The sequence below is a fragment of the Castor canadensis genome, chromosome 6, assembly GCF_047511655.1.
Source record: "Castor canadensis chromosome 6, mCasCan1.hap1v2, whole genome shotgun sequence".
Lineage (NCBI taxonomy): Eukaryota > Metazoa > Chordata > Mammalia > Rodentia > Castoridae > Castor > Castor canadensis.
The window spans coordinates 59,752,657-59,770,976 of record NC_133391.1 but is presented as its reverse complement, the minus strand read 5'-3'; the positions used below and the strand labels follow the sequence as shown (position 1 = coordinate 59,770,976).

The window sequence follows — 18,320 nt, the reverse complement described above, 5'->3', positions numbered from 1 at the left end:
CACACACATATATGCTCACCTTCAAAGGGGTGAAGGAAGACCAGTATGTCTACAGCATAGTGAGCAGGTCAGAGGAGAATCATATGAGATTGGAGAGAGTAGTTGATCCATATTTTGCAATCACCTCATCTCCTTCAAATAATTTGACTAAGTTCTAAGTAAAGTAGAATGGCATAGAAGATGAGGCTTTTGGTAGGGAATCTGCTTGCCTCATGAAAGAATACTCTGGCTGCTGTACAGGACATGGGTCACAGGGAACCCAGGTGGGAGACTATTGCATTGAGTAGGCTAAAAATGCTATTGCCCTCAACCAAGTAGGCACTGATGGGTGGTGGTAGATAGATTCAAGACACCTTAGATAGAGGACATGAGCCAACAATGAATCCTAAGTTTCTGAGTTGACCAACTGATAATTGCAAATGTCATTTGAGTGTGTTTGGTATTCCTGTAGAGGAGAGACAACTTTTTTTTAAATTGTTTTATTATTCATATGTGCATACAGGGCTTGGGTCATTTCTCCCCTCTGCCCCCACCCCCTCCCTTACCACCCACTCTGCCCCTCCCTCTCCCCCCCCCTCAATACCGGCAGAAACTATTTTGCCCTTATTTGAGGAGAGACAACTTAAAGACAAGTGTTACTTAGTCCTGTTTGGACTTTTTCAGTTTAGGATTCCCATGGAATATAAGAGTGGATATCTCAATGAGGCATTTAAAAATATATATCCAGAATTCAGAGATCAAGTCTGTACTAGAGAATTACATTTGGAGGTAATCAGCTTGTAGATGCTATCAAAAGTAAAGAAAAATATGGAGGAAGAATAGGACAAAAGAAAAGAAGCCCAACATCTAAGCTCTTAGGAACTCCAATAAGTTTTAGTGATTGCACATGGGAGATTCTAAGTGCGTTCAGTATTGAAAAGATTTTAAAATGAGACTTGTTTTACAGGAACCAAATATTACAACGAGGGAGAAATAAGTTACTTGTCAAAGCTTTTGTAAGTTCTAGTGAGGACTAGAACTGAAGTATACCTAGGATTTGACAGCATAAAGTTCATTGTCTGCAGGCAACATAAAATCAAATGTAAGTTTCTTTAAAAGTACAGGAATTTATTTGCCTACATAACAAGAAGAGCAGCCTGAACTGTTCTACAGTTGGTTAAGACAATGGCACAACCAAGTAATCATTTTTCCTCTCTGCAGTCCTCACCATATTGAAATTGTCTTTGTCTTCAGGCCAGATTCCAGACTGCAACACATATTTAGATGAGAGAGAGAGAGAGAGACCATCTCTGATTGCATGAGAATGCTTTACTCAGGCTACTTTAGTAGTCTTAATACTTAGATTGCATTGGCCAGAGTGGTTTAGACCAATTGTCACAGGTGCTACAGTCACTGAGATTGGTTTATAAAATGTATGGCCTACTCCCCAGGACTGAAGATTGTTCTAGACTTTTCAGAAATGTCATGTAGATAGTATGCACGTGAACAAAACCATGGCTTTGAAAGGATGAAGAGCGAGAACAAATGTACACATAGAGGTGACGTAGGAATACCTAAAGTAAACCATCCTTATGATAGGCTTAGAAGATCCCATCTTGTCTGATTATTCTTAGATTTCAAAAGTATCATATTTCCCTTTCAGGCTATGTTTGAAACTTAGGACCTATACTTAATACTATTCAGACAAAATGAGAAGAAAAAGTAGAAGTAGGAGAAGGAGAAGGAGAATTAGAGAAACCGTGGTAGAAATTTTAAGACCTAAGACAGAATGATGGTAAAAATATTTTGGGCAGTGGATTTCTTCTAGTCTTCTGCAAATTTCCACAAGCTATTTTGTTTAAAACCATGCCTTTTCAATCTAGCAAAGCTTACTCTTAACTCACAACAAGCTTTGTTTATTCTTACTCACAAGGAATAATTGCCTCATGATTATGAAATCAGCGAGTCCTGATAAAGTGAAGTGGTTTGCTAAGGTTAACTAGTTATTCAGATATCAAGTGTAGTGCTCTCCCCTTGGTAAGTGTTCAGGCACTATGACTGGAGAATGTAGATGTACATGCACAACTGTTCCTGCGCTTTCACTCATTGCTTCTTTTGTCACAGTGAGCACAGGCTGAGTTCTTGTTGATGTGATGTGCTCATGTCTCTGCTTGATTTACAGGGTACTAAGCACATCCTTTTTTTTGTCAATGCTCACTCAGAGAGTTCTCTAGTTCTCGTTCACTGTATCAATTGACGGGTCATGAAAAATACACACTGTATTTAAGTGAACTGTTCTTTTTCTGAGACACACTGATTAGAAATTGTGGAATTTTTTTTAGCATTGACCTGTTAAATCACGTTTCTGCATTCTAATAGAAGGATGACTTTTTTTTAATGTTATCTGAAGACATTCAAGCTGTGTATGTTGAATAAATAAGACTTTGTTTAAGGCTGTCTCATGATAGATTCTGTGTAGTACACTAACCTGTAGGTCATCTTGACCATATGGATCAGCCATGTTTTTACTTCCAAAGTTATCTGAAACATGTTTGTGATCCTTCCCTGAGTTCAGTCACCAGTACACACACACACACACACACACACACACACACACACACACACAAACACACACACACACACACACACACACACACAACGATGATATCTGGAGGCTTTCCAGGTTGATGAACACATCAGAGGGCTGGGAGGGTACAACTGACGAGGGCATGGAAACTGCACCCTCTCCTGCTTGCCTACCTTGACCTACACATCTCTTCCACTTGACTGGCCCTGATTTCTGTCTGTGCCATGAGCTGTAATTTGAAAAATCACACTTTTTTTTTTGAGTTTTGGGCCATTTTAGTAAATTTTGAACCTGAATGGCATTGTGGAGAACCCCAGACTTGTAGTCAACTGAGCAGAAGTGGCTGCTCACATATGGCATTTGCACTAGCATCTAAGGAAAACATGGTGGGGCCATTTCCTTGACTTTGGGAGTTGTCTGTAACTCAGTGGTATCAGAATTGAATTGTGGGACACATATATAGTGTCTGAGAATTGGTTATTGATGTTGGAAAACACCCTGAAGACAGTCACACAGTTGGAATGTATGTGAAATATGCTTACTGCTCTCACTGACAGAGAACTGTGCCTCTCCCCATGATGAGAAGATCTTAGATTTCCTGATACCAAGGTGCTGTATAGATGATGCCTCCATACAGGACATAAAGTATGACCAATAAGTCCCAGCTGTGAGAGGACAGAAGCTTGCACCTGTGACCTTGGACACCTTTCAATAAAGCTCTTCCCTGAGTTTAAACTATCTTAGAGCTGTGAATCTTTCCAGCAGTTGAATACTCAGGGTGATTGATGAATAATTAATGCAGATCATACAATCCCTACTCATATTCTTAGTCATTTTAGTAGACCAATAGAGGTTGGGATAATTCAAGAATTCAGAAATCTATCCTGTCAAGTGTTTTTTGGTTTTCTTGTTTTGTAGTGCTAGAGATCAAACTCAGAGCCTTGCACATGCTAGGCAAGCACTCCACCACTGAGCAGCACCCCTGGCCACCATCCCATCAAGAAAACAACTTCAGTATATGCTGTGTGTTAATTAGGATTTATTTACCCATGTTTCCAAAAGTAGGAAGAAATCAGCTTGCAATGAGGATTTCCTAAAATAATGGAGTTCTTTTATTAAATGTGAAATGTATAAAAGGCATGGGGAATAAAAAACTTAGTATAGATCGTGGCAACTCAGCACACTAAGAATTTCCAACTAGTTACTTCTATTAATCTTTGTGAAAACTCTTTAACAGGGACATAGGAGAAAGAGTTTTCATTACTAACTATGTTTTTCATTTCACATACTATTTGAATCACAAAGAAAATTTAAGTAGTCCTATAAATTCTGCATGACTTTTAGTTAGATAATTAACCACATTCTTTCATCTCTCTATATAAGTATAAAATTTGCACTTGATTAATTATTTCAGAATTTTTGTGAATACATGCAACTTTACTACTATGATTATCAGTTAGCATGACTAGACAGTTTTTTATCAATAACACCTGCATGCATAAATGACTCAGGAAGTAGCAACATATTAAACATGCTACAGTAAAGTACAAATGCAGTATTATGAAATTTAAAACTAGTAGCACAATGAATAATAAGTATTTTATTTACTAGCAAAAAATAATTTTGAATATAAGCAATATTAAACAATCAGAGATTAATTTTCATGTACCTACTTTTAAGAATTAGAAAAATTCATCTAATACAGTTAATTGACAAAGTCTTGTTTCTAGTACTGTATTTCAACACAGTTACCTCATTCATGTTTCCATGACTATCAGCCAGGTAATCTGTGTGGCAGACAAATCCAAGCAATCACTTTGCAACAAGCAGTGTGATATTTTCAGACTTTCCAGGGCATCTTTTACATTTGACAGACAGCTGTCCTCCCCCATAACCACCCACACAGAGGAAAAGTAAAATGCAGCACTAGGTCTTCTTATTAAAGCTGCAACAGGGGTTCCAGAAAAACACAAATCCCAAAGAAAAAATAGAGGAAAAAAGTCACATAGCATTTGCGTTCCATTGTGTTCCTTCCCATGGTGGCTATTATTTATCTAATCTTAGTTTCCAAAATAGCACCATTGGATATGACTTTCTGAGTCATAGATTGCCTAGGAAATAGGGTTGCAAAGTCTCCTTGTAGAAGGTAGAATTCCTATTTTCTTCCTTTGTAACTTACCAATAGAAACCCATAAAATACTTTCTTGATATATAACACTTGTGGCAGCACACACAGACTGGATTATGGACCCAGAATCATCAATGTAAATGTTTTTCTTTTCTCTCGAGGATGCACTGACTGTTAGGTCCCTGGCATTCTTGGGGCAGGCGGAAGGACCCGAGGCTAGCACCTTAAAACCAGACCCCCTGATTTATGACTGCTTGTTTCTCCCTGCATGATTGTCTCTAGGCTTGCAAAACAACTCAGGAACTTCCAGTTACTCAACTAGCCAGGCATGTCAACCTGTTCCATCTGGTGATCGCAGATAATTAGAGACCAGAGACTCTTTCCCGCCCCCATGGCTCTGCCCCTCTTATAAAGCCCACTACCCACTTTCAGCCAAGCTGCCTCACTCTGAACCCGAAAAGAGTGATGGCCCTGCGGTCTGGGCCAATAAACCTTTCCTTTCCACATGTGGCTTGTGGCGTGGTCTTTTTTCGGCAGTACCTTACACTGACCATAGGAGAATTCAAAATAATTGTAGTATTTGTCAACCAGCTGGTTAGAAACAGGAGGCATTACTAGGAAGTTGAGTACTGAATTTCCTTTGCGTTTGTACTTGATGGCTTAGGTTAGAAAAATGCTTCCACCCACCTTACCTGGATGCCCTGAGCTCTGTTGCCCTCTTTTGAAAGTGGGATTAATAGTCACCTCCCTTCTATCATCTTCTAAGGTAATTGTGTGGATTAAAATATCCAAGGACAATTATTCAGAAGCCATTTCTCCCCAGTTCCAGGGTTTGGAACTAAGAGCCTCACGCTTGCAGGCAAGAGCTCACTTGACCACTTGAGCCACACCCCATCCTTTGGCATTAGCTAGTCTCAGACCACAATCCTTCTATTTAGGACTTTCTGCAGAGCTGTGATTACAGGTTTCTGCCACCATACTCAGTTTATTTGTTGAAATGGAGGTCTCACTAACTTTTTACCTGGGCACACTTCAGCCTCAATCCACTAATCTCCACTGCCCAAGTAGCTGGGATTACAGGTGTGAATCATCACTCATGACTCATGAAGCCATTCTTTATGATCTTGGCATTGCTTTCCTTGCACTTACCATGGAAGACCTTATCTCCTGTTTTAGTTGTGGTTATTTGTACAGTTGATTTATCCCAGAGCCAGTACTGAATATGGAAAGTACATATTGCTAATGTAAATGTTTTCAACACCAACAGAGTTTGTCTTGTCCAACAGTGACAGCAAATATTTTATGCATAACTTTGGAAGTATATTTGCATTCACTCGCTGATTTATTGGAAGGAAACTCTCTCTCTCTCTCTCTCTCTCACACACACACACACACACACACACACATCTCTCTGAGATTAAAATGTTGAGCTCTAACTTTCGTATGCTAAATCTTCAGGAAAATTGAAGGCTGAATTTCTTCTCCATCCTCAAGTATGTGTTGCCAAAGTGTGTGGCTACCAAGAGCGACAATGGCGCCTACAGTGACTTAGATAGTTACACTTTAAAAAAAAAAAAAATGAAAGAAAGTCTTAATAAAGTTTGTTAGGAAAGAAATACACTTTTTTAACAGATTGAAAGCAGGTTGACTCTAGGGTAAGAAGAACTGACAGTTGCTTTTTATTGCTTCATGCCTGGTTTGACTAAACGTTTGCATGGGATGTGTGTGTGGGTTTCCCGGTTTGTGGAAGAGCAGCAGAATGCACTAATATAAGGAGTTCAACCCCTCCCCCCACTGCCACTTTTGGTAGTGTAAAGATAATGGTCATGGACAGAGGAGCTGTGAATCATTTGAATTAACTCTCACGCACTCCATCTTATGCCCTCCTCTGCTGTACTGTACTTGTACTCTTACTTTGGAAACCGTGAGTGGAATGGTTTCTTATTCCATGGAAGGAAAAGCTGTAGTAGTCTGCAATCAATATTTAAAAGGTTTTGAGATCTAGGTTTTCTTTCACCAGGGATGTGGCATCTGCAATGTCAGTCACATATATTCCCAGTGCACAATTTTGTAATTACAAAAAGCCACACCTTTCACTAAACAGATGTAGAACTGAGCTTCCAATGCATTAAAACATAAGCTGGAGCATCACAAAAGATTTTTTTAAACATTGGAAACTTGATGCTTTTAAAGATAGGGAAGCAAAGGTAATCATATTTGTTGACCTCCAGGTGGTGTAATGTGGCCTTGCTAATTTTCTTCCCATAGACATCCATTTCTTCTACAGTATTTTATTTAAAATATTTGTTAGGAAGTAACTGAGATGTAAAGCTGGAAAAGAATTTTTTAGTTAAACTGACATAAAATATGTTTAAAAAACTATATTCCATCAGATTTCTACTCTCTAGGGCTTTAGAAATTCTTAGAATTCCCCACATTCTTTGTAGAGTTTGACTTCCTTTTCTTTTCATTGCAGCAGTGGATTCCAGCAGAGCTAGTTTGTCAATATAAGAAAATTGCTCCCAAATGGTGCTGGGAAGACTGGATTCCCACTTGCAGAAGACTGATACTAGATCCCAGTCTCTCACCTTGTACCAGCATCAATTCAAAGTGAATTAAAAGATATTAGTGTAGGATCTGAAGCAGTGAAGTTAATCCAGGAAAAAATAAGGAACACCCTGGACCACACAGACATAGAAAATAACCTCATGAATAGAATTTGAATAGTCAGCACCTAAGAAAAAGGATTGATTGATGCAACTGCATGAAACTAAAAAGCTTCTGCACAGCAAAAGAAACAGTCACCAGACTGAAGAGGCAGCCTACAAAATGGAAGAAAATTTTAGCCAGCTGTACATCTGACAAGAAATTAATAACCAGAATATACAAGGATCTCAAAAGACTAATCTCTCCAAGAATCAACAGCCCACTGAATAAATGGGTAAATGAACTGAACAGACGATTCCCCAAAGAAGTACAAATCACAAATAAACATAAGAAGAAATGCTCAACATTCTTGGCCATAAAGGAAATGCAAATGAAAAAGACATTGAGATTCCACCTCACCCCTGTCAAAATGGCTATCATCAATAACACAACAACAATTGCTGATGGGGATGTGGGGAAAAGGAACCCTTCTACACTGTTGGTGGGAATGTAAGTTGGAAAGCAATATGGAGGTCCCTCAAAAAAACGAAACTAGAACTACCATACGGTCCAGCCATACTGTTCCCAGGCATATATCTGAAAGAATGTTTTCCAGGATACAATAAAACCACCTGCATGCCCATGTTTATTGCAGCAGTATTCACAATAGGCAAGCTCTGGAAACACCCAGATGCCCCATAACTGATGAATGGATTAAGAAAATGTGGCATATATATACAATGGAGTTTTATTCAGCCATAAAGAAGAATGAAATTATGTTGTTTGCAGGTAAATGGATGGAACTGGAGAACACAATGTTAAGTGAAGTGAGCCAGGCTCAAAAAGTCAAAAGTTGCATGTTTTCCCTCAAATATGGAAGGCAGATGTAGGCCCCAAAAGTGACCACGTGGAGAGGAGTGATCTGGCCAAGAGATTCTTTATTGCCGGGTGGCAGAGGGAGAGAGCCAAGAGAGAGAGAAGCAGGAAGGGCAGGGGCTTAAATACCCCTCAGTGAGGCTCGGCATGATCTGATTGGTTAGGATCTTATGGTTCTTGCTGATTGGAGGTTGGAGCAGAAGGATTCAAGCTAGACTTGAGGCAGGACCATGACCCTGGAAAACAGAAGCTTAAGGGTGCAGTAAGAACTGAAACCTATCAGCGCCATTATTGCCAAAAAGACCTATAAGTTAAACGTATATATACATACATATATGGTCACACACACACACACACACACACAGAGTGAGAGTGTTGGGTCTTGGAGACCTAAGGCAGATGAGTGAGTATCCCCCTCCTCCCCATGGAGAACCATATCATTCCTGCATCCTGAGGAGTTAGAGGCCTGCATTCCTGCACCCTGACAGGGAGTTGTAAACTGCATGTCTACATCCTAAAGAAAGATACAGGGTCTGATAGGCCTTGGGCTGCTGAGCAAAATGCTCTCAAGATTGTTTCCCCTCCCCCAATAAAGGTGCAAACCGAACCAGTTCACCTGAGAAAGCCTGTAAATCCATGGCCAATGAGAAAAACCCACCTAACCCAGAGTTAAAACGTCCATAAAAGCCCCAGCCTTCACCTGTGCAGCGAGCCACCAGCCTCCGGGCTCCACTGCAGTAACTCAGCTGTAGCCTTTCCTTTCTCTCTAATAAATCCCACTTTATATGCTGGCTTTGGCTCATTATTCAGTGCCTCACAAGCCAGATCCCTGGCCTGTGAAGGCAAGGACCCTCGACACCAGCCTGCAACACTTCAAACCACCACATAACAAGAGAACAAAATTGTATTAGTGGGCTGTCTGAGGGGATGCCAGGAGAGAGATAGGTGAATTAAATATTAGAGAATGAAAACCATTGCAACAACCCATCTGTATATGGATGTAATGCACTGTGCTGTAAGCTGTTGGATGTTAGGGGAGCATGGTGATAGAGAATGAGTAAATGATGGGGGTGGAGGAGTTCGTTTGATTAAAGCACTGGATACACAGGCCTGAGGTACCAAGGTGAAACTCCCTTGGACTATCAATATGCACTTTAAAAAAATGAAGGGCAGGAGGGTAAAATAGGTCTTTTCCAGGGGTGGGCACCAGTGGGAGGAGGGTGGGCACCAGTGGGAGGAGGGTGGGCACAAGGACAGGGGGAATGAGGTGAATATGGTGAATGCATTTTGTATCCATATATGAAAATAGAAGAATGAAACCTGTTGAAATTGTTCTAAGAAGCAGGGAGAAGGAAAGAGGGAGAATGATGGAGGGGTAAATCTAACTAAGAGACATTATAAGCACATATGTAAATATCACAATGTGTCCATCCCACTGTGCAACTACAATATGCTAATAAAATCATAAAAGTATTATACATAAAATTATTTTGGACCTGTGCTTGAAACATTTATACAGTGATGGAATTGCAACAAGCCTTACTGCTGGAGCTATGCGTGTTAGTGCTGGTAATATGTAGCTAAGGAAACATTTCTGTAGCTCTCTCTCCTCATCTACCTTTCTGTTGGTCATGCCTTCTCTTTTGTGTGTGTAGGGCTGTTCCAGAGATTGACTGAGTTTTTAGAGGGGAAGGAGGAGACTTCTGTTTTTCTGAATACATTGCCCCCAATTTTTTCTCACTAAGTATCTTCCCTGTGGCCTTAACTTAATTTAAGCCATAGGACTGTTTTGCTTGTTACTACTGCTGTTCTAATTCTGTGTGAATGAGCATTCATACTGTGTCATAACTATATACCTTTTGATGTTTATTACTTGAAAACGCACTCACAGTAGTTGTTTTTGTGCCAAATATATGTAACAACCACAGCATTTCCCAGAAACAAGATGTCAGTTCAAAGAAGTTTGTATTAAATTTAGAAAAATATTATTTCATGCATGTACCAGAAAATGACTCTCATGAGTTTAAAAGGAAGGAAGTGGTTGCAATAACTCGAAGTAGTGTAGTATTTTTAAGGATATGTAGTTATTTTATCTGATTTAAAATTATTCATTTCTTTACAAACATTCACTATTTCCCATTAGTTTTAAAGATGCTATTTCAATTAAATTGTTGTTGTGCCAGAGTTAGCATCACAGTGTTGAATAGCTTTGTCACTAAACTGTGCTGTATAAAGCCACATTCTATTGTCTATTTTTATGATGCATGAAAATCTTAAAAAGTAATCTGCATCTATCTTCTTGAATCCTCCATAACAGATAACTTTTGATATGTACTTCTGTTTAAAATTTTATTTTTGAGTGAGAAGGATCTTCTTAGGCAATGCAACATGAGAAAATACAGATCATATAAAAATAACTGATTAATTTTAAAATTTATTTTCCAAACTAATATTTTTTTGTTTATAGACATAATCTTATGTGTTTATCAGAAATTATAGCCAGGGGTGGTGGCTCTCACTTGTAATCCCAGCACTAGGGAGGATTAGGTAGAATGAGCCCAGGCATAGGCTGAGGATGTAGCTCAGCAGTAAGGCACTTGCCTAGTGTGCACACAGCCCTGGATTCAATCCCCAGCAGTACAAAAAAAAATTACACATGCACATTGAATAATAGATAGGTTTTGCATTCTACAGTTTAGGATTTTTAACCTTTGTTGGTAAATGATCATGGCATGTTACCTTCTATCAAAGTCATTTCATGGTGAGTAAATATTTACTATGATTCTACTTCATACACTTGTTCTAACTGAGAATAATTTTTTCACTTCAGCGAAGAATAGTATTCTTAACTCACTGTCCACTCAAAACCAAGCAAAAACAACAATAAAAGGTAGAAAAGATTTTAAAGTATTCCTTTATGAAAACTTAACATTAAAGAGACATTATCTAGGAAGAAACTGACAGGTGCTGGGTTTATAAGCTTGGGATGCTTATAAACCATCCATACCATGTTGAAAAATAAAAATCTCTCTGGATTGAAAGACAGAAAAAACAAAGTCGGACTGTAAAAGAGGAAAGCAGCAGTAAAAATAGGCTAAGAGCACAGACACAGACACAGCCAGATTCATTAGCAGGAAACTGTTTTTCCTGAAGGCAAGTTGTATTGCAGCTAGAGAAGCCAAAAGGATGCCCTTTTTGAGTGATTGCTATCTTATTATCCCAGATGCTACCAGACCTTCTTTTCTTTACCCATCTATTCCTACAGATACTCAATTGCCAACTGCTCCCAGCACATGGGTACTCAAACCCTAATTTATTCCACATAACCTAATCTCAACCGAGAAACCTCAAACAATCCAAAATGGACTTGTTCTTCCCTTAGATTCTTCCCTGGGTTATTCAGAAAGAACTGTAGACATATGGGCTCCCTTCTCTCTGGTCAAGTAGAATCCCACTGTGGCTCTGGAGTGCTGTCCACAGTGCCCAGTTCAGTACCCTACATGGATTTTTCTGGATGGTCTGCAGGGCCAGTTACAGATATATGTTCATGTGTCTAGGAGTGCATCAACATGAATGCATATTGAAAAACTCTTAAACACAATCAATAACTTAGCAATTTATGTAATAATCATTTACTATCTAGTAGAGTACTCTCCATACCAGGTGACAGAATGGTATGTTAGTACACAGAAAATGAGTCTTACATAATTGTAACTTCTGTCATTGGATCACTGTTGAAATGCATACCTCTATCTACCTTTCACAGAAAATGTAGGCAAGTGAAATACCCTGTTGGTTATTTAAGGACATAAAAGTTTTAAATTTACAATGTTCACATAATTATTTTATTAGAATGCTTTTATAGCATTAGTAATTTTAGGTTTAATATACAACCTAAATCAAATTAAAAGAAACATAAACTTGATGGTTTTGAATATGTATGTTGTGGTTTTAAATAGTGTGTGTGTGTGTGTGTGTGTGTGTGTGTATCAAATGCTTCTTTTACCATATTTTTCAGGAATAATTTGTTTTTTTCACTTTTGTTTTATTTTTTTTCCTTCCTCAAATAAGATTGATCCTTTCCTCCATTGGTAATTATGTCCATAGACTCAATAATGGCCTATGGATTTTTTTTTTTGCATTTATAAGCATTTTAGATACTGAGTTTCAATGTATTCCCCATATAAAAAGCAAAAATTAAATATTAAAATGCAATTTATCTTTGAAAGGCTACTTGTTTCATTTAATTATGATGATAAATACATGGTATAATTATTTTGAATGTGACAGAATTGTCATTCATGCAGGAAGGCTTGATATAATAATTATTGATTATTGAAGTTTATTTTTGCTTCGATGACACTGGTTAGCTAGGTGTGTTAATTTTTTTTGTGTCACTGTGACCAAAATACCTGAGAAAACTTAAAGGGGTGGATTATTTATTTTGTTTTGACTCACAGTTTCAGAAGTGTCAGTCCATCATGGTGGGGAGGGCATTGCCAGACAGCCCAGTTCACACCATCGCAGATAGGAAGCAGAGAAAAAGGAATATAAGAAGGGATTAGGGAGACAATGACACACCCCAAGTGACCTCCTTCCCCCAACTAGGTTCCACTTGCTACCTTTCACCACTTTCATATCATGAATCCAGCAGCAGCTCATCCTTTCACGCAGGTGTTGACACTTCTGTTGCTTTCTTGTCTCAGCTAGAAGCCACTCAGATGTCAGATCAGAAAACAAAACTCCTGTTATGATTACAGATAAATACCTAAGTGTATATTAGTTTTGTACTGAGACCTCTTGAAACCATGTAGCAAAATAAGTCTTTCCTTCTTTAAGTAGTTTTTCTCAGGTATTTGTTTCAGCAACAAAAAACTAACATTTGGTATGGTCAGGTTTTTTTTTTAACATATCAGTCATTCTAAAAAAATACATATTGTCACCTCATTATGGCTTTAACTGACATTCTCCTAATTACTAATGACATTGAGCATCTGCTTCTATGGCTGTTTGTGATTTGCTATTTACTTTGGTGAGGACATGGTTAAATGTGTTGCCCATTTAAAATTTTTAGCATAATAAACAGTGCTTTGAGAGTTTTTAAAATGTATTAATGTCAGATACATGACTTGAAAATGTTTTCTCTAGTTTATATTGTGTTTTTCATGCTTGCAGAAGTGGTTTTTGAAGAGCAGAAGATTGATGAAGTTGAGTTTTAAATTGGGCTGGTTTTGCTTGCTTAATTTTTTTCTCATAAATGATCCCTATTTTGCTGCTTCCTGGCATGAATGGTAATTTCATATTTTGATGCCAGACTTTGTGGGGTTTACCTTCTTAGGTGCCAGACATGTTAGTGTTGCTAAAAGCTGGGTTAGGGTTTTATTGCAGATGCAGTTAAAAAATAGTTGGGTTATTTGGAGTCTTGATTTTAATTTTTGCTAGGTAGAGACAAGGCAATATTTTATCTAGAGATAACTTTACCCCAGTCTAAGACAAAACACTACTGAGTGCTCTACTTGATAACCTTTGAATCATGAGTTCTTCCATATTGACTAGGTGAACTGTACTTATAATACTTCAATAGTTTTCTCCTGGGTACTTTTCTAGATTTCTAGAGTACTTTATACTGCAGCCCTATCCTTTTTGGTACTTGGCCCAGTGACTTTAGCTACCTTGGTCTCTCTAGTCTTCCAGATCCACCTGTTCAACTGAGGGAGATTATGGGGCTCTGCCTGTGTTCCTCTTGATGATACTGCAGTGAGAACATGGGATTTCTCTATTACTTATTTCTCTGGATCTCTGCTGAGCTGCTATATCTTTTTTTTTTGGCCATCCTGGGGTTTGAACCTAGGGCCTCTACCACTTGAGCCCTTTATTGTGTTGGGTTTTTAGATGGGGTTTCATGAACTATTTACCTGGGCTGGCCTCCAGAGTGGCTAGGATTACACACATAAGCCACTGGCACCCAGCCTCAGGGCCTATATCTTGAAAAACCTACATACATGGAGAAAAAGAAAACACACACACCATTTCCTTTCATTGTTTCAGATAAAAAATCTGGTCACTTACTCTTTGTGTTCCAAAGCAGAGCACCTTTCCAACTTCTAATATTAAAAATAAAAGGAATTATATAGGTACTTTCAAATTATATCTGATTTCATGATATTAGTTACATGGTATCTTGTTAGGCAGGTGCTCTACCACTTGAGCCTGGTATCTTATTTGATTTTTTTCTTTCTTTTTTTTGTTGTGCTGGCTGGGGGTACATTGTGGCATTTGCAAATGTTCTTACAATGTATCAAATATATCATAGTTGAATTCATACCCTCCATCATTCTCATTTATCTCCCCTCCCATTCCTGGAACAGTTTCAACAGGTATTATTTTTCCATTTACATACATGTGTGCACAGTATTTGCACTATTTTTTAACCATTTTATAAAAGATATACAGTGATAGCAGTTTTTTTATACAAAATACCTAGATTAAAATTGCTGTGGTAATTATACTAATTTATTACAGGACTTAACCATGGTTACAACACATTACACATGTGATAGGAAAAATGTAACGTTAAATTAGAGCATTTTTGTACACATAGTACATTTCTAGGAATATAATTCTTTGTGTATATGACATCCCTTGGAAGCAATGCTACCATATGGATCACACTATTGGGGAACACTTGAAAAAACAAATCTACTTATTCTAAAATGTTGCTTATGGAACATTCAGTATTCTTTCAGAATCAATTTCCTTGCACTGGATGAACACAAAAGTCTTCTAGCACAGAGCTTCCCAGAGTCAGAACACACAGTTTCTGTGCTACAAGGAAGTGATGGAGATGGCTGATATTTTGATCCCTGCAGCTCTTGATATGGTCTGGTAGGGTCTGAGGAGGCTGGAATTTATAGAACTCCCCTTAGCCCTAATATTTCTCAACTTATTGCAGTGTGCCTTATAAATATTATCTTTTCCTTTGTGTGCTCTTATCTGGAAAAGGTCAGGACACACTGCTGTAGTTACATGTTTTCCTGCTATTTGTTTTATCTCTATAATGCCATGCTCAGTTTATAAATTTATCTTGCTTTTTTTACTTCAGGGAATGGCTGACTTGCTTAGAAAAGAAATTCAATCAATAAGAAAGAGAAGAATGAGCTTTCTGTAACTGTGTGTGTTTCTGAACTGTATTGCCTGAGGGAGGATTTTATTGTTGCAATGAAAATTCTATGTTTGCACCTCGACTAATACATAATGTTTACAGTGATTAGAATGAAAGTATGTTAACAGTGCAAATCAATGCTGCATATACTTTATTAAAAAGTGAATCTTATCTTTTAAAATAAACTTCCTGGGGGGAAGTGGAGACTGAATTCTGCAGATTACCTGTCTTGGTGCTCTAGCCACTCTTTAGAAATCTATTCATAAAAGGTACTTTCATTTTTTCTTTACTTTCAGTGAAGAAGAAGGCTACAGTCATGATTCTTAGGAGGTGAGTGGAATTTGCTGGCCAGTTCGGGTATATTTGTGAAGTTCATGTCTTGTGGGATAGACATCCCATGCCACGCTTCACAAGCTGCTTCCTGTTCTCAGGGGTGGACTGCTGCCTTTCAAGAGGTCAACTTTACCTTTTTTACTATTTTGCATTAGAATTTGAATTTTGTAGGAGACAGAAGTTTTGCTTAACATTCATGCATTATCTTACCTGTGAAGGCAGAAGGAAAGTAAGTGGACAAACTAGCATAACCACTGAAAAAGGAGCATTTTCTACAAGGCTCTCCTCATTGCCATAGAACCAGAAGGCTTCTTACTTCTACAATGTGGATTCCACACATTTGAGACATTTACAGTTTGTGCTAGAAACAAGTGTATTATAAATATTCATGTGTAAGTCTCTGCATGAAGATATTCTTTCATTTATTTTTAGTTATATATTCAGAAATACAATGTTTGGATTTATGCCAGGTATGTGTTTAACCTAAGGAAAGATGTCAAACTCTTTCCCAAAATGTTTGTACCAACTTAATCCCCAGTCGGCAGTCATCTGAATCCTTATAGCCCTTAGCAAAGGTGTACAGTGGTATCTCCATGTGATTTTAATTTACATTTCACTGATGACTAATGATGCTGAACATCTTGTCATGTGGGTGTTTGTGACTATTTATTTTGGTAAAGCATATGTCAAATTACTCGTCTATTTTATTAGGTTGTTTTATGTTTGTATTTTGAGGTTTTTTTTAATATAGTCTGTATATAAGTACTTTTTCAGATATGTGACTTACGACTATATTTTCCTAGTCTGGGTTATCTTTTCATTTTGTTAATAGTGTCTTTCAAAAAGTAGTTGTTTTTAATTTTGATAAAGTATCATCATTTAAAAAAATAAATCTTGCTAAGCTGGGCATGGTGGTTTACACCTGTAATCCCAGCACTCAGGAGGCTGAGACAGGAGGATCTCAAGTTAAAGGCAAGCCTAGGCTTCATCATGAGTTCTCAGCCAATATGGGTTACAAACAATATGTTTCCACAAACAAAACAAAAAATGGACACTCTTGCTGCCATATTTAAGAAATGCTTACCTAATCCAAAGTCTCAAACAGTCTATGCTGTCTTCCAGGAGTTTTATAATTTAAGCTTTTATATTTAGGGAACGGTTCATTTTGGGTTAATTATTGTATATGATGGTAGATGTATGTACATACATACACTTACAAATACTAATATGTATAAGTAATGCAGATGTGCATGTATGTTTGGGGGGTATTGGGGTTTGAGCTCAGGGTCTTGTGCTGTTAGGTAGGTACTCTATCACTTGAACCATGTCTCCATCTCTTAATGTGAATATCTAATTGTTCCAATATTTTTTAAAAGACTCTTTTCTCACTAAATTGCTTTGCAATTTTGGAAATCAGTTATAGATTTGTCAGTCTTTTTTGAATTCTATTTTCTGTTTGTGTGTCTTCATGCCAATATCACACTGTATTGTTGTTTAAAAATAATTCTTAAAATCAAGTAGTGTAAATCCACCAATTTTGTTCCCCTTTTCCACTTTTTAAAATTTACAAATTGTTTCATTTTTTTATACAAAATTTAATGTCATTTTGTCAGTTTCTACTAAAAAGTCTCCTTGGATGTTGATTAGGATTGCACTAACTCTCAAGATCCGTTTGGGACAATCGACGTCTTAACATTATTGAGTCAACCAGTCTAGAAGCACAGTACAACTCTCAAATTTAAGTCTTCCCCAGTTTGCCTCAGCGATGTTTTGTGGCTTGAAATGCATAGGTCTTCCCCATCTTTGATAAGCTTTGTTTAAGCATGCAAGTTAATAATATTTTATAAAATAAACTGTTGGAATGGAATTTTAAATAGTCGTGCTACATTTGCACATGCACACAATGGACAAACAAAACTTCAGACTGAATTTCCCCTGCACTGACACGTGAGCAGCCTTTTGTCTGGCCTTGTTATGCTTTGGAACATAAACCCTTTAAAACATTTCCAGTCACAATGAAACACCTGTATTGCTATCTTAAACAAACAAAAATACCACTTTTTTTTTGCATAAAAAAAGAACAGGAAGGCAAAACAGGTCCTATCTGGGGTTGGCACCAGGGGGAGGAGGGGAGGATATAAGGACAGGGGTTGGAGGGTGAATATGGTGGAGATATTATGTATTCATGTATGAAAATGGAAAAATGAGACCCGTGGAAACTATTCCAGGAATGAGGGCAGGGGGAGATAAAGCAGAATAATGGAGGGGAGAATTTACTTGATAAATTGTGAGAACTTTTATAAATGTCACAATGTACTCCAGAGTAACAATAATAAAAATAAAATATTAAAAAATTTTTTTAAAAACCCATTTTCTGGCAGGTGTTGACAGCCTTTCATTTCTTTTAAAGAAGAGCTGTATTTATTTTCTATTTCCAGCTTCTTAAAAGACTTCTCATCCTTTGAACTTTCTTGTTTCATAATTTTCTCAAGTTGTCTCTTCCTATTTTATAAAAATTTAAAAATACAGTATGTAAGATGCTACTTATTATTGGAACTCATAATAGTTTTGAAGTGTCTCTTTCCTCCCAAACTATATTTTGCATACAA

At 37.6% G+C, this 18,320-nt stretch overlaps 1 long non-coding RNA gene across 4 annotated transcripts in view; it reads left to right on the top strand.

Annotated features, from left to right (window-relative positions):
• The window catches only part of LOC141424113 (uncharacterized), a 365,978-nt gene that overhangs the window by 343,844 nt on the left and 3,814 nt on the right, over positions 1 to 18,320 (top strand). For 3 of the 4 annotated variants that reach the window (XR_012448977.1, XR_012448980.1, XR_012448979.1), the window contains one exon: positions 7,171 to 9,005. This is a non-coding gene — a long non-coding RNA (uncharacterized lncRNA). Of the gene's footprint in view, positions 1 to 7,170; positions 9,006 to 15,674; positions 15,709 to 18,320 lie in introns of those variants that run through there. The other variant, XR_012448978.1, reaches the window with a different exon arrangement.